We start from the raw sequence: 14,967 nt of genomic DNA, 5'->3' as shown, positions 1-14,967 counted from the left end.
AAAAATATGTTTGTTATAAAAAGATGTGATATATATATATATATATATATATATATATATATATATGGCACAGCAACAGCAACATGGGTGGTCCTAGAGAATAGGCCTAGAGAAAGTCAGACAGAGAAAGACAATTATTATGTAATATCACATATATGTGGAAACTAACAAACAATACAAATGAATCTACATACAAAACAGAAATAGACACACAGACATAGAAAACAAACTTATGGTTATCAAAGGGGAAAAGGGGGGAGGGGAGAGATAAATGGGGGGAGGAATAAATTAGGAGTACGGAATTAACAGATACAAACAATTATACTATACATAAAATAGATAAGCAACAAGGATTTACTGTATAACACAGGGAACAATATTCAGTATCTTCTAATCACCTCTAATGGAAAATAATCTGAAAATATATATATATATAACTGAATCACTTTGCTGTACCCCTGAAACTAACACAATGTTGTAAATCAACTATACTTCAATTTAAAAAGAGAAAGAAATGGTGATGATTAACGTCATACATGTGCAGGCTAAAGCTATGGTGGTAATTATTTTGCAATATATGAATGTATCAAGTCAACTGCTTGTACACCTTAAACTTACTCAATATTGTATGTCATTCATATCTCAATAAAGCTGACAGGGGAAAGAATAAACAATTTCTATGAGAACTTCTGGTACCTTTGAGAGGAAGATGAAGAAACCAAGATCACGTGCCAGGTGTGATCCTTGTTATGGCTGAAGCTTCTCCTCTTCCTCCTCCTTAGTCCTTATCTTCATCTTCTTCTTTACATAACCACAAAATTATTATAACATCAAAAAAAGTTTCTCCTCCAAATTCTGCAGTGTCATCCATTATCTAATCCGTATTCAGATTTCCCCACTTGTGCCATAAATATCTTTCTATTGTAGGTTTACTCACTTAGGATCCAGACAAGGTCAAAACATTGCATTTGGTTGATATAACTCCTAAGTTCCTTACAAAAAGTTTTTATTATGGACAATTTCAATCATATACAAATATAGAGATAACAAAATTAACATATAACATAATAATAAAATTATAATTACAATAATATACTAAACCGCAGTGTGCCCATCGGCCAGCTTCAATAATTATCAATATTTGTCCAAACTTGTTTCACCTACATCCCCACCACTGCCCCGTGCTTTAATTCTTTTAAAGCAAGTCCCACATGCTATATCAATTCATCTATAAATATGTCTCTAAAATAGAAGGATTTCTTACCCCCTCTTAATATAATCACAATATTAATTATCATAGATAAAAATTAAGAATATTAATATCAGCAAATATTCAGTAAGTATTCAAATTTTCATAATTGTCTTATTTTTTTGCAGTTGGTTTGTTAGAATCAGGATCTAAACAATGTCTCCATATTACATTTACTTATGTCTCTTAAGTCTTTTTGAAAAATCAGCTTTATAAGGTAAAATTTATAATCAATAAAGTGTGTCCATTTTAAGTGTATAATTCCATGAGTTCTGATGTGTATACCTGTATAACTATCAACACACTCAAGATAAGAAACATGTATTACCCTAAGAAGCAGTACGCGGGCCTCTCACTGTTGTGGCCTCTCCCGTTGCGGAGCACAGGTTCTGGACGCGCAGGCTCAGAGGCCACGGCTCACGGGCCTAGCCACTTCACGGTCTGTGGGACCTCCCCGGACTGGGGCGCAAACCCGTGTCCCCTGCGTTGGCAGGCAGACTGTCAACCACTGCACCACCAGGGAAGCCCATGCTACTTCTCAGTCAACTCCCCCTACTGCCTGCAACCTCCAACCCCAAGCAACGACTGCCTTGTGTTACTACAGATTACTTTTTGTTATTCACCCATGTTGTTTCATATATCAATGTTTTACTGCACTGTAGAACTTTGTAATAGTAGGGACTTCACTGGCTGTCCAGTGGTAAAGAATCCACCTTCCAATTCAGGGGACGCGGGTTCCACCCCTGTCAGGAAACTAAGATCCCACGTGCCGCAGGGCAACTAAGCCCATGTGCCACAACTACTGAGCTCGCGCTCCTCAGCTAGAGAGCCCACATGCTGCAAACTACAGAGCCCACACGCGACAACTAGGGAGAGAGAAAAAGGAAAAAAAACAGTGACCACCCAGAGAGGTGGTATAGGGAGGAGATATGGGGATATATGTATATGTATAGCTGATTCACTTTGTTGTAAAGCAGGAACTAACACACCATTGTAAAGCAATTATACTCCAATAAAGATGTTAAAAAAAACCCAAAACTGCAGGCCACAACTAGAGAGAAGCCCGCGCCCCCCAAAGAAGAGCCTGTGCACCGAAACGAAAGATCCCGTATGCCTCAACGAAGATCCAGGGTGCGGCAACTAAGACCCGACACAGCCAAATAAAAAAAACAAAAACAAAAGCAAAAACTCTGTAATACGAATAAAACATAAATTGTTTTATCTTTTCACCTATCGATGGGCATTAGAATTGTTTCTAAGTTTTTGCTATGATACAAAAGCTACAGCCTTTGGACCTATTTCCATTTTTCTTGAGTCAACATCTAGGAAGGAGTTACTGGTTTGTATGGAGAGTGTACGTTTACTTTATAAGGAACAGCTAAACTGTTTTCCAAAGTGGTTGTACATTTTACATTCCTACCAGTAAATTGTGAGAGTTCGTGTTGCTCCACATCCCCACCGACACTTCGTCTTTTTAACTTTAGCCTTTCTATGTGTGCAGTGGTATCTCATTATGGCTTTCATTCGTGTTTCCCTGACAACTAATAATGTTGATCATTATTAATGCACTTATTAGCCATTTGTGTATCTTCTCTTCCGAAGTGTCTGTTCAAATCTTTTGTCCATTTTATTATTGGATTGTTTTCTTATTGTTGAGTTCGTTATGAATGCTTTACGTTTACTCTAAATTCAAGTTCTTCAATAGATATATGTTTTGTGAATATTTTCCCATTGCCTTTCCACTTTTGTAACTGTGTCTTTTAGAGACCGGAAGTTTTTAAAGTCCAATTTATCAATTTTTATGAAGTCCAATTTATCAATTTTTTTCTTTTATGGTTCATGCTTTTTGTGACTTTTTTTTTTTTGCGGTACGCGGGCCTCTCACTGCCGCGGCCTCCCCCGTTGCGGAGCACAGGCTCCGGACGCGCAGGCTCAGCGGGCATGGCTCACGGGCCCAGCTGCTCCACGGCATGTGGGATCTTCCTGGACCGGGGCACGAACCCGTGTCCCCTGCATCGGCAGGCGGACTCTCGACCAGTGCGCCACCAGGGAAGCCCATTGTGACCTATTTTTAAAAATCTTTGCCCTACATCAAGGTGGCAGTTTTTCTTCTGCTTTCTTCTAGAAGTTTTATCTTTTATGCTTAGGTCTATGATCCATTCCAAGATAATTTTTACGTAAGGTGTGAGATAAGGATTGAGGCTAATTTTTTTCCATATGATGTCCAGCTGTTCCAGCTTCATTTGTTGAAAAGACTATATAATTTCCCTCATTGAAGTACTTTGCCTCTTTGTTGAACATAAACGTACCATATATATGTGGGTCTACTTCTTGATTCTCTGTTTTGTTCCATTAATCTCTGTGTCTATCCTTATGCTAATACTACACATCTTGATTACTATAGCTATAAGTAAGTTTTGTAGTCAGATAGTGTATTTCTTCCACCTATGTTTTTCTTTTTCAAAATTGTTTGCTTCTTCTTGATCCTTTGCATCTCCATATAAATTTTAGAATAAGCTTTTAAATTTCTGCCCAAAAAAGCTGTTGTGATTTTGACTGGAAAGGAACAAAATCTACAGATCAACTTTTGGAAAATGGACGCTTTGACAATATTGAGTCTTCAGATAAATGAACATAGTATATCACTCCACTAATCTCTTCTTCAATTTCTTTCAGCTGTGTTTTGTAGCTTTCAAAGTATATTTCTTGGCCATCTAAGTGTTTCATGATTTTTGATGATATTGTAAAGGACATATTTCAAATTTTCACTTTCTGATTATTTATTGCTAGTATATAGAAATAAATATATTCAATTTTATTGAGATATAATTGACATATAACGCTTTAGAGTTTAAGGTGTAGAACATAGCGATTTGCTCTATGTATTCATTGCAAAATGATTACCACAATAAGTTTAGTTAATGTCCATTACTTCACATAGTTACAATTTTTTTCCTAGTGTTGTTAGATTTTTTAAATATATTGACCCTGTATCCTATGGTTTTGCTAAGCTCATGCATTCTAATAGCTTTATTTATATATTTTTGGCTGCATCAGTCTTAGTTGCAGCACGCAAAATCTTTGTTGAGGCATGCGGGATCTTTTGTTGTGGTGCGCAGGCTCTTTGTTGCAGCATGCAGACTCCAGAGCACGTAGGCTCTGTAGAGGCATATGGGATCTTAGTCCCCCAACCAGAAATCGAACTCACATCCCCCGAATTGGAAGGCGGGTTCTTTACCACTGGACCACCAGGGAAGTCCCCTCTAACAGCTTTAAAAAACAGATTTCTTAAGATTTTCTATGTACATGATTTTCTAAGTTTTGCTAGAAAACAATTTACCCCAAAACTTAGCTGGATAGGGCAACAAACATTTTATTATCTCTCAGATTTTCTTTGGTTCGGGAATTTGGAAAGTGCTCAGGTGCAGAGTTTTGACTCAGAGTTTCAGATGGTAGGTAGAGCTGAAAGAGCAAGGGGGCTAAAACCAGGGAGGCTAAGGTGGACATCTCTCTCTAGTCAGACAGTCTCAGAGCCTTTCTGTATGCTCTTACTGTGTGGGCTATTTGAGCTGTCTTTATTGCATAACATCCTCAGGACAATCAGACTGTTTACATGGGGGCTGAAGGCTTCAAGAACAAGTACTATTGTGAGCAAGGCAGAAGCTGTATCACCTATGTGTCCTATAGCCTTCAAAGTTTCAAAGCATCACTTTCACAATACTATATTGGTCATGAACGTCACAAAAGGCCATCCAATTTCAATAGAAGGAGACATAGAGGCCACCTCTCAATTGGGAAAGTGTCCAAGTCACATTATAAGAAGAGCATATGGGATGGGAGATATTTGTGAAAACATCTTCTGAAAATACAATCTGCCATAATTATCATATCATCTGCAAATATAGATAATTTTATTTTCTGTTTCTAATGTGCATGCCTTTTTTTCTTGCATTATTGTGCAGGCTAGGACTTCCAGTACCATGCTGAATAGCAGTGGTAAGAGTGGATATCCTCGTCCTGGACTCAATTTTAGGGGAAAATCTTGAGTCGTCCATCATCAGTATGATGCTAGCTGTTTTTCATACATGCCCTTCCTCAAGATGAGGAAGTTCCTTTCCACCTCGTATGTTGAGAGATTTTATCATGAATGGGTATTGAATTTTGTCAAGTGCCTTTTCTGCAACTACTGAGAAGTTAACTAAAGAATAGTTTATTTTTTAATGTTAAGCCAACCTTTCCTGGAATAAATTTCACTTGGTCATGATGCAGTATCATTTCTGTATATTGTTGGATTCAATTTGCTAACATTTTGTTATTTTGTTTTTATCACTCCATTTCTTACACTTTGAGTTTGAATTTGGGTTTCCTCTTCCACCTACTTAGAGAAGCTTAGTGTGCTCATTTTAAACCTTTCTTATTTTTTTATTTTTTTGCCACACTGAGCAGCTTGCGGGATCTTAGTTCCCGGACCAGGGACTGAACCCATGCCCCCTGCAGTGGAAGCATGAAGCCCTAACCACTGCACTGGACTGCAAGGGAATTCCCCAAACCTTTCTTACTTTCTAATACAAGTATTTAATGCTATAAATTTCCTTCTAAGCACTGATTTAGCCTCATCTTACAAATTTTGATATATTGTTTTTAATTTTCATTTACTTCAAATATTTTCTAATTTCCCTCATGATTTTTTTGACTTCTCAGTCATTTAGAAGTGTGTTATTTAATTTGCAAATATTTAGAGGGTTCTACAGGGAATATATTTTATATGATTTCAATAGTCTGAAATCTTATGAGTCTTGTTTTATGACACATACAGTCTATCATGTGCTCTTGAAGAAATATGTATTCTACAGTTTCAGGGTGGAGTATTTTACGTCAATTAAGTCAAGTTGGTGGGTAGCGTTGTTTCTCTCTTATATCCTTACTGATTTACTTTATACTAATTCGATCAAATACTGAGAGAGGAGTGTTCAAATCTCCAACTATAGTTGTGGATTTGTCTTTTCCTCCTTTTAGTTCTATCAGTTTTTGCTTCTCACCATTTTGAGGCTTTATTATTATTAGGTGCATACATACTTTGGATTGTAAGGTCTCCTGATGAATTTCAGCCTTTTACATGATGATATGATCCTTTTTAACCTTGATAATGCTCCTTGTTGTGAAATCTGTTTTGTCTGATCTTAATATAGGCATTTCAGCTTTCTTATGATTAGTGTTTGCATGGTATATCTTTTCTCATCCTTTCCTATTAACCTACCTGTGTCTTTGCATTTAAAGTGATTTCCTTATTGAAAGCATATAGTTGTCTAGCTTTTAAATCCAGTTTGATATTCTCTGCTTTTTAATTGCAGTGTTCAGACATTTACATTTAATATAATTATTAGTCTGACTGGGTTTAGATCTTGCTATTGGTTTTCTCTCCTCCCTCATCCTCTTTGTTCTTTGTTTCCTTTTTATTGCCTGAATATTTTTTAGGATTCAATTTTACCTCCATTATTGGCTTACTAATTATGCCTCTTTGTGCATGTCTTTTGTTGTTGTTTGCTCGTTTGTTTGTAGTTGCTCTAGGTTTTATGATACTCATCCTTAACTTATCAGAGTTTATCTTCAAATAATGTAATATCATTTCATGTATAAAAACTTTACAACATTATACCTCCATTTCTTCCCTCTCATTTTTTGTGCAACTTTTATTCTACACTTATTTCTATCTACGGTTTAAACCACACAATACATTAATGATTTTTTGCTTTAAACTGCCAATTGTCTTTTTTCCTGTCAATTTGTCTAATTTTTTTATTGTGTGAAGTACATATACCATAAAATTTACTGTCTTAACCATTTTTAAGTATGTGGTCCAGAGCATTAAGTACATTCATATCGTTGTGCAAACCATCACCACTATCCATCTCCAGAATTGTTTTCATCTTGTAAAACTGAAACTCTTTACCCATACAAGGGGGAGAATAACTCCCTGTTCTCCCCTCCCTGCAGGTCTTGGCAACCACTCTACCATCTGTCTCTGATTTTGACTACTCTAAGTATTTCTTATAAGTGGAATCATGAATTATTTATCTTTGTATAACTAGTTTATTTCCCTTAAAATAATGTCCTCAAGTTTCATTCATGTTGTAGCATATGTCACAATTTCCTTCCTTTTTAAAACTGAATAATGTTCCATTGTATGTGTATGCCACAATTTGTTTATCCATTCATCTGTTGATGAACATTTGGGTTGTTTTCACATTTTAGCTATTGGGAATAGTGCTACTGTTAACATGGATGTGAAAATATCTCTTCAAGACCCTGCTTTCAATTCCTTTGAATATATCCCCAGAAGTGGAATTGCTATATCATATTGTAATTCTATTTCTAATTTTTTGAGGAACTGCCATACTGTTTTCCACAGTGACTGTACCATTTTACATTCTCACCAACAGTGCACAAGGGATTCCAGTTTCTCCATATCCTTGACAATACTTGCTTAATTTTCTGCTTTATTTTGTTTTGACAGCAGCCATCTTAATGGGCATGAAGTGGTTTCTCAATACGGTTTTGATTTGCGTTCCCCTGATGGTTAGTGATGTTGAGCATCTCTTCATGTGCTTACTAGTCATTTGTATATCTTCATTGGAGAAATGTGTGTTGAAGTCCTTTGCCCCTTTTTAAAAAATTAATTAATTTACATACTTATTTTTGGCTGCATTGGGTCTTCGCTGCTGCGCACGGGTTTTCTCTAGTTGTGGCGAGTGGGAGCCACTCTTCGTTTCAGTGTGCAGGCTTCTCATTGCGGTGGCTTCTCTTGTTGAAGAGCACGGGTTCTATGTGCACGGGCTTCAGTAGCTGTGGCACGTGTCCTCAGTAGTTGTGGCTCACAGGCTCTAGAGCACAGGCTCAGTAGTTGTGGTGCACGGGCTTAGTTGCTCTGCGGCATGTGGGATCCTTCCGGACCAGGGCTCAAACCTGTGTCCCCTGCATTGGCAGGCGGATTCTTAACCACAGGACCATCAGGGAAGTCCCCCTTTGCCCATTTTTAAGTTGGCTTGTTTGTTTTTTGTTGCTGACTTTTAGGATTTATTTATGTGTTCTGGATATTAATTCCTTATGATTTGTAAATATTTTCTCCCTTTCTGTGGGTTGCCTTTTTACTCTGTGTATAGTGTCTTTTGATGCACAAATTTAAAGTTTTTCCATGAAGTCCAATTTGTCTATCTTCTCTTTTTTTTACCTGGGCCTTTGGTGTCATATCCAAGAAATCATTGCCAAATCCAATATTGGGAAGCTTTTGTCCTGGGTTTTCCTCTAAGAGTTTTATTGTTTTAGGTTTTACATTTAAGTCATAGATCCATTTTCAGTTAATTTTTGTATGCGGTGTTAGGTAAGGGTTCAATTTCATTCTTTTGTGTGTAAATATCCAGTTCTCCCAGAACCATTCATTGAAGGAGTTGTTTTCTTAATTTCCTTTTCAGACCTTCATTGTTAGTGTAAAGGAATGCAACTTAAATTTGTATGTTGACTTTGTATCCTGCTGCTTTATTGAATCCATGTATTGGGTGGGCCAAGATGAGCCTTCGGTTTTTTTTTGTATCCTGCTGCTTTATTGAATCCATGTATTGGGTGGGCCAAGATGAGCTTTTGGTTTTTTTTTTTTTTTTTTTTTTGCAGTACGCGGGCCCCTCACTGCTGTGGCCTCTCCTGCCGCGGAGCACAGGCTCCGGACGCGCAGGCTCAGCGGCCATGGCTTACAGGCCCAGCCGCTCCACGGCATGTGGGATCCTCCCGGATCGGGGCACGAACCCGCGTCCCCCGCATCGGCAGGCAGACTCTCAACCACTGCGCCACCAGGGAAGCTCGAGCCTTCGTTTTTTTAAGTAAAAATAAAAGACACATTTTTCATTTTCACCAAGAACCGTATTGAACAACATATTCACCTTTTTGTTCCACTACCTTCTGCCAATTTTCAGGTAACTTCATAATTCCATCTTCCCAAAACTTTTAATATTTTTGAGCAAAGAACTGTTCTAGATGCCTTTTAGAGAATTGAAATTTTTTCCATTAACAGAATTTTGTAAAGACAGAAATAAATGGAAATCCGAAGGTGCAATGTCTGGTGAATATGGTGGATGAATCAGAACATCCCAGCCAAGCTGTAATCGTTTTTGCCTGGTCATCAAAGAAACATGCGGTCTTGCGTTATCCTGATGGAAGATTATGCATTTTCTGTTGACTAATTCTGGATGCTTTTCATTGAGTGCCACGTTCAGCTGGTCTAACTGGGAGCAGTACTTGTTGGAATTAATCGTTTGGTTTTCTGGAAGGAGATCATAATAGAGGACTCCCTTCTAATCCCACCACATACACATCAACTTCTTTGGATGAAGACCAGCCTTTGGTGTGGCTGGTGGTGGTTCATTTAGCTTACCCCACGATCTCTTTTGTTCCACATTGCTGTACTGTATCCACTTTTCATAGCCCGTCACAATTTGTTTTAAAAACAGAACATTTTCATTACGTTTAAATACAGAATTGCATATGGAAATACGGTCAAGAAGGTTTTCTCGCTTAACTTATGTGAAACCCAGATATCAAAGCGATTCACATTACCAAGCTGGTGCAAATGATTTTCAATGCTTGATTTGGATATTTTGAGTATTTCGGCTATCTCCTGCATGGTATAACATTGATTGTTCTCAATTATTGTTTCAATTTGATCGCTATCAACCTCAACTGATCTACCCGACTGTGGAGCGCATTGTCCAGTGAGAAATCTCCAGCCCGAAACGTCACAAACCACTTTTGACACGTTCGATCAGTCACAGCACCTTCTCCATACACTGCACAAATCTTTTTGTGCATTTCAGTTGCGTTTTTACCTTTCTTGAAATAATAAAGCCTAATATGCCAAAAATGTTGCTTTTTTTCTTCCATCGTCAGTATTAAAATGGCTACACAATTTTGATAAGTCTTTTTTTAAATGCATGCTGATATGACAGCTGTCACATACAATCTAATAAAATTGTTTCGAATGAAGTTGAAGACCAGTAAGTACTACTAGATCCACCTTATGGAAAAAAACGAACGAACTTTCTGGCCCACCCAATATTAGTTCTAATAGTTTTGTGTGTGTGTGGAATCTTCAGGGTTTTCTACATATAAAATCATGTCACCACATATAGATTGTTATTTGGTCATAGAATCAAGGGCAATTCCTATGCACATTTCTGGAATACTTGCTCTGCCTCGTTCCCTCCTCTCTAGGACCCTGCCCTGTAAACCCTATCCACTTCAATCTCCCCAAACTCCTATCTCTGTCTCCGATTTTTGAAACCACTGAGCTCTGTTTGTGTTCCCCTTTCATACTCAGCAGTTTAGAAATTCCTTCAGGCAGAAAGCCTGGAAAATCACAGGGCTTACTTATTTGTTTCTCTTCTCTCAGGGATCACAATTCTGTGCTGTGTCAATGTCTAAAAACAATTCTATCACATATTTTGTCCAGTTTTCTAGTTGTGTATTGTGGGAGAGTAATTTTGAACCCTGTTACTCCTTCATGGCCAGTGGAGAAAAGTAGAAATCTCCTCTTAATCTTTAAAAAAAAAAAAAATGAATGTGTTTATGAAGGATAAATATCACTGCTTGTGAAAAGCAGAGTTAAACTTCGTTAGAGGATGTGCTTCTCCAAGACTTAATGGAGTTGCTGAAACTGAACGGAGACATTTCTTTGAGCAAAATTTTCTTCTCTGTAGAGACTGGAGGAGGGCTTTCTGGTTGACAATGAATACACATCCCTAAAGATGGAGATGGCATTCTGAGGTTCCTGACGTTCTTGGTGCATCCTGGCTGGTGCTGGATTGGGCACAGGGACCCTGGGGGCCATGGAAGGAAGGAGAATGCCTTCACTATTGTTGATCTTGGGAAGTCACAATTTTCCTGAGATGTCTGTGTCTTTGATATACCTGTCTCTGCCTAGAAAATTCAGGCCCTCAGAGGTCACTGAAGGCTGCAGGGTCATCCAATTAAAGGATCTGGCTGTGCTGAGACTCTTTCTTTATGCCCAAACATGAAATTGACATTTTCTTTTCTAAGATCTGCCCAAAGCCTTTCTTGTTCTCCTGACTTTCAGCATCTTTACTGCCCATAACGTAGCCCTGCTTTTTCTGGGCCTGGGCTGACAGGGCTTGTTCAGGAGATGGTCCTGCCCTTTGCCTTTTCGCTAGGTTAAAAACCAGTGAAACAAACCCTGAGTCCTAGTTCTTTCTTTCTTTTTTTTTTTTAAATTGACGTATAACATATAGCATCATATTAGTTTCAGGTGTACAGCATAATGATTCTATATTTGTATATATTGTGAAATGATCACCACAATAAATCTAGTTAACATCTGTCACCCTACATAGTTACAAACTTTTTTCTCTTGTGATGAGATCTTTTAAGATCTACTCTTTTAGCAACTTTCAAATCTGCAATACAGTATTATTAACCATAGTCACTTTGCTATATACATTACATCCCTATGACTTACTTATTTTATAACCGGAAGTTTGCACTTTTTGACCTCCTTCACCCACTTCATCCACCCCTCATCCTTGCCTCTGGCAACCACCAATCTGTTCTGTACCTGAGTCCTAGTTCTAAATTAGCATTTTGGAGGAACCTTTCTTTCCCTTCTGTAATGCAAACTGGAGTGTTTCCCTCACAGGAGCCTCCATTAATTCCCTGTCCTGGGCAAGTAGCTGGTCTCTAAGGTATGAGAGGTCCATATCTTACTTACCCTTAAAGTTTGGGGTCTCTTAGGGTCTCACTCTATCCATATGTGGTGAAATTTAACTCTGCGGGGTTTCCTAGCTCACTGGATTTAAGGATGTTTCTTAAATCTTTTTTAATTTACACATTTCCCCCCACACCCTTTTTTCCTTCAATTTGTTGTTGCTGTTGTTGAAGAAATCCTACTGCTTTGTAGAGCTTATCTCAGTGTAGGTTTATCCATTTGCATTCCTGTGGTGGCGTTTAACTTGCTCTCAGGACCTTTATTACTTCCTATAAATTAGTAGTCAGATCTAGAGTGGTGGTTCTCAACCAGGGTTGATCTCACCCCCCAGGGACCATTTGGCAATGTTTAGAGACCTTTTTTAATTGTCACAACTTGCCAGCTGCTAATATCATCTAGTGGGTGGCAGCCAGGGATGTTGCTAAACATCTTACATGCACAGAACGGCCCCTCACAAAAAAGAATTATCCATCCCAAAATGTCAGTAAAGCCCAAGCTGAGAAACCCTGATCTAGAGGCTTGAGCAGATTCCAGATGAATTTTTTGCAAGAATATTTCATACATGATGTTGGGAAATTCCCATTGCATCACATCATATATCACATCATGTCTAGTCGCCTCTTAGTAACATTAACATTGATCAGCAGGTTTAGGTGTTGTCAGCCTGATCATTTGATAATAAAGTTTCAGATCAGCTTTTCATCTCAGGCTCTTAGCGCTCTTTGTGATTTTTATCTAAATCAGTTACTTTATTTGGGGTTGAAACTGTGGTGATTCTATTTCTCTCACTATATTTGCATTAGCTGGAAATTCTTTTTTTTTAATTAATTAATTTATTTTTAATTTAATTTAATTTAATTTTTTATACAGCAGGTTCTTATCATTCATCCATTTTATACACATCAGTGTATACATGTCAATCCCCATCTCCCAATTCATTATTTCTGTGATGCGTTAGCTGGAAGTTCTTAAAGAACTTTCTCTTGTTATCAGTTTGGTTGCCCACAGGTAGAGTTCATAGAGGACAGGTAAGACCAAGGCTTGATTGCTTCTCTTAATTTATCAGCTTTCAGAAAAATGAACTGATGTGCTGGCAATCTCCAAAAGCAATTAACGAGCATGGGTTTGTGGTTGTTCTCTTTCTGATATCATAATAAGCTCCTGGTTTTACATATACTTGATGAGTTTCAATTCATTGTAGGCATTATATTTTCTAAGTACCTCTATTTATGTATAATTGACATGTAATAAACTGCACATATTTAAAGTTTACAATTTGAGAAATTTTGACATATGTGTACAGCTAGGAAATCCTCCCTGCAATCAAGATAATGAACATCTCCAATAACCTGAAACATGTATTTGTTCCCTTTGTTCCCTTTGTTCCCTCTCTCCCTTATCTCCCTGCCTCCCTCCAATACCCAGACATCCGCTGATGTGTTTTACATTTTGTCTTGAGTTTTATGTAAATGGAATCATACAAGACTCATTCTTTTTTGTCTGGCTTCTTTTACTCAGCGTAATTCTTTAAAGATTCATCTATGTTGTTCCATGTATCAATAGTTCATTCCTTTTTATTGTGCTGAGTACTAAAATTTGTTCATCCATTCACCTGTTGATAGATATTTGGGTTGTTTCCAGTTTCTGTTTCTGTTTCCAGTTTATCAATAAAGTCGTTATGAACATTTGTGTACAAGTCTTTGTGTGAATACATGTTTTCTTATTTCTTGGGTAAATACCTAGAAGTGGAATGGCTGGATCATAGGGTAGGAGTAGGCTTAACTTTTATTTTTATTATTTAAAAAGTTAATTTTTTAGAAGAGTTTTAGATTACAGAAAAATTGTGAAAGTAGTACAGAGAGTTTCCATACATCCCATACCCACTTTCGCCCATTAACATTCTACATTAATATGGTATATTTGTCACAGTTAATGAAACAATAGTGATACATCATTAACTAAAGTTAGTATAATATTATTATATTTTATTTAAAGGCTTTTACCTAGTATTTAAATTGGACTGTTTGTTTATTTTACTACTGAGTTTTTCTTTCTTTCTTTCTTTCTAGGCTGCGTCGGGTCATAGTTGCGGCATGGCGGGTTCTCCGTTGCAGCGCACAGGCTCTTCTCTAGCTGTGGCACACAGATTTTTTCTTTCTCTGGTTGTGGTGCGCAGCTCCAGAGCGTGTGGGTTCTGTAGTTTGCAGCACACGGGCTCTCTAGTTGAGGCACGAGAGCTCAGCACTTGTGGCTTGGGGGCTTAGTTGCCCCTCGGCATGTGGGATCTTAGTTCCCCGACCAGGGATCAAACCCGCATCCCCTGCACTGGAAGATGGATTCTTTTTCCCTGGTCCACCAGGGAAGTCCCTACTACTGAGTTTTGACAATACTTTATATTTTCTGACTAAAGTCTCTCAACAGATGTAGTATGCAAATATATTCTTCCAGTCTGTCTTTTTATTTTCTAAACAGAGACTTTTGAAGAGCAGAAGTTTTACATTTTGATGAATTATAATTTATCTGTTCTTTTATGTATCATACTTTTGTATTATATCTAAGAAATCTTTGCCTAACCCCAGTTCACAAAGATTTTTGTCTAATGTTCTCCTCCAGAACTTTTATAGTTTTGTGTTTTACATCTAAGTCTATGATGAATTTTCCTTGAAAGGCACAAACTACTTGAATGCCCATATATCTGTTAAAGAAACAGAATTTTTAGTTAAAAACCTTCCTATACAAGAAAGCTCACTTTTGCCACTTCTGTTCAACATTGTACTGGAAGTTCTAACCAGAACAATTAGGCAATAAAAAGAAATAAAAGGCATCCAAATTGGAACAGAAGAAGTAAAATGTTCTCTATCTACAGATGAAGTTATTTTATATATTGAAAATCCTTAAGACTACACATCAAAAACCATTAGAGCTAATAAATGAATTTAGCAACGTTTTAGGG

The sequence above is a fragment of the Neophocaena asiaeorientalis genome, unplaced genomic scaffold (assembly GCF_003031525.2).
Source record: "Neophocaena asiaeorientalis asiaeorientalis breed wild unplaced genomic scaffold, Neophocaena_asiaeorientalis_V1.1 scaffold259, whole genome shotgun sequence".
Classification (NCBI taxonomy): Eukaryota; Metazoa; Chordata; class Mammalia; order Artiodactyla; family Phocoenidae; genus Neophocaena; species Neophocaena asiaeorientalis.
The sequence above is the reverse complement of the archived record's forward strand: the minus strand, read 5'-3'. Positions refer to the sequence as shown.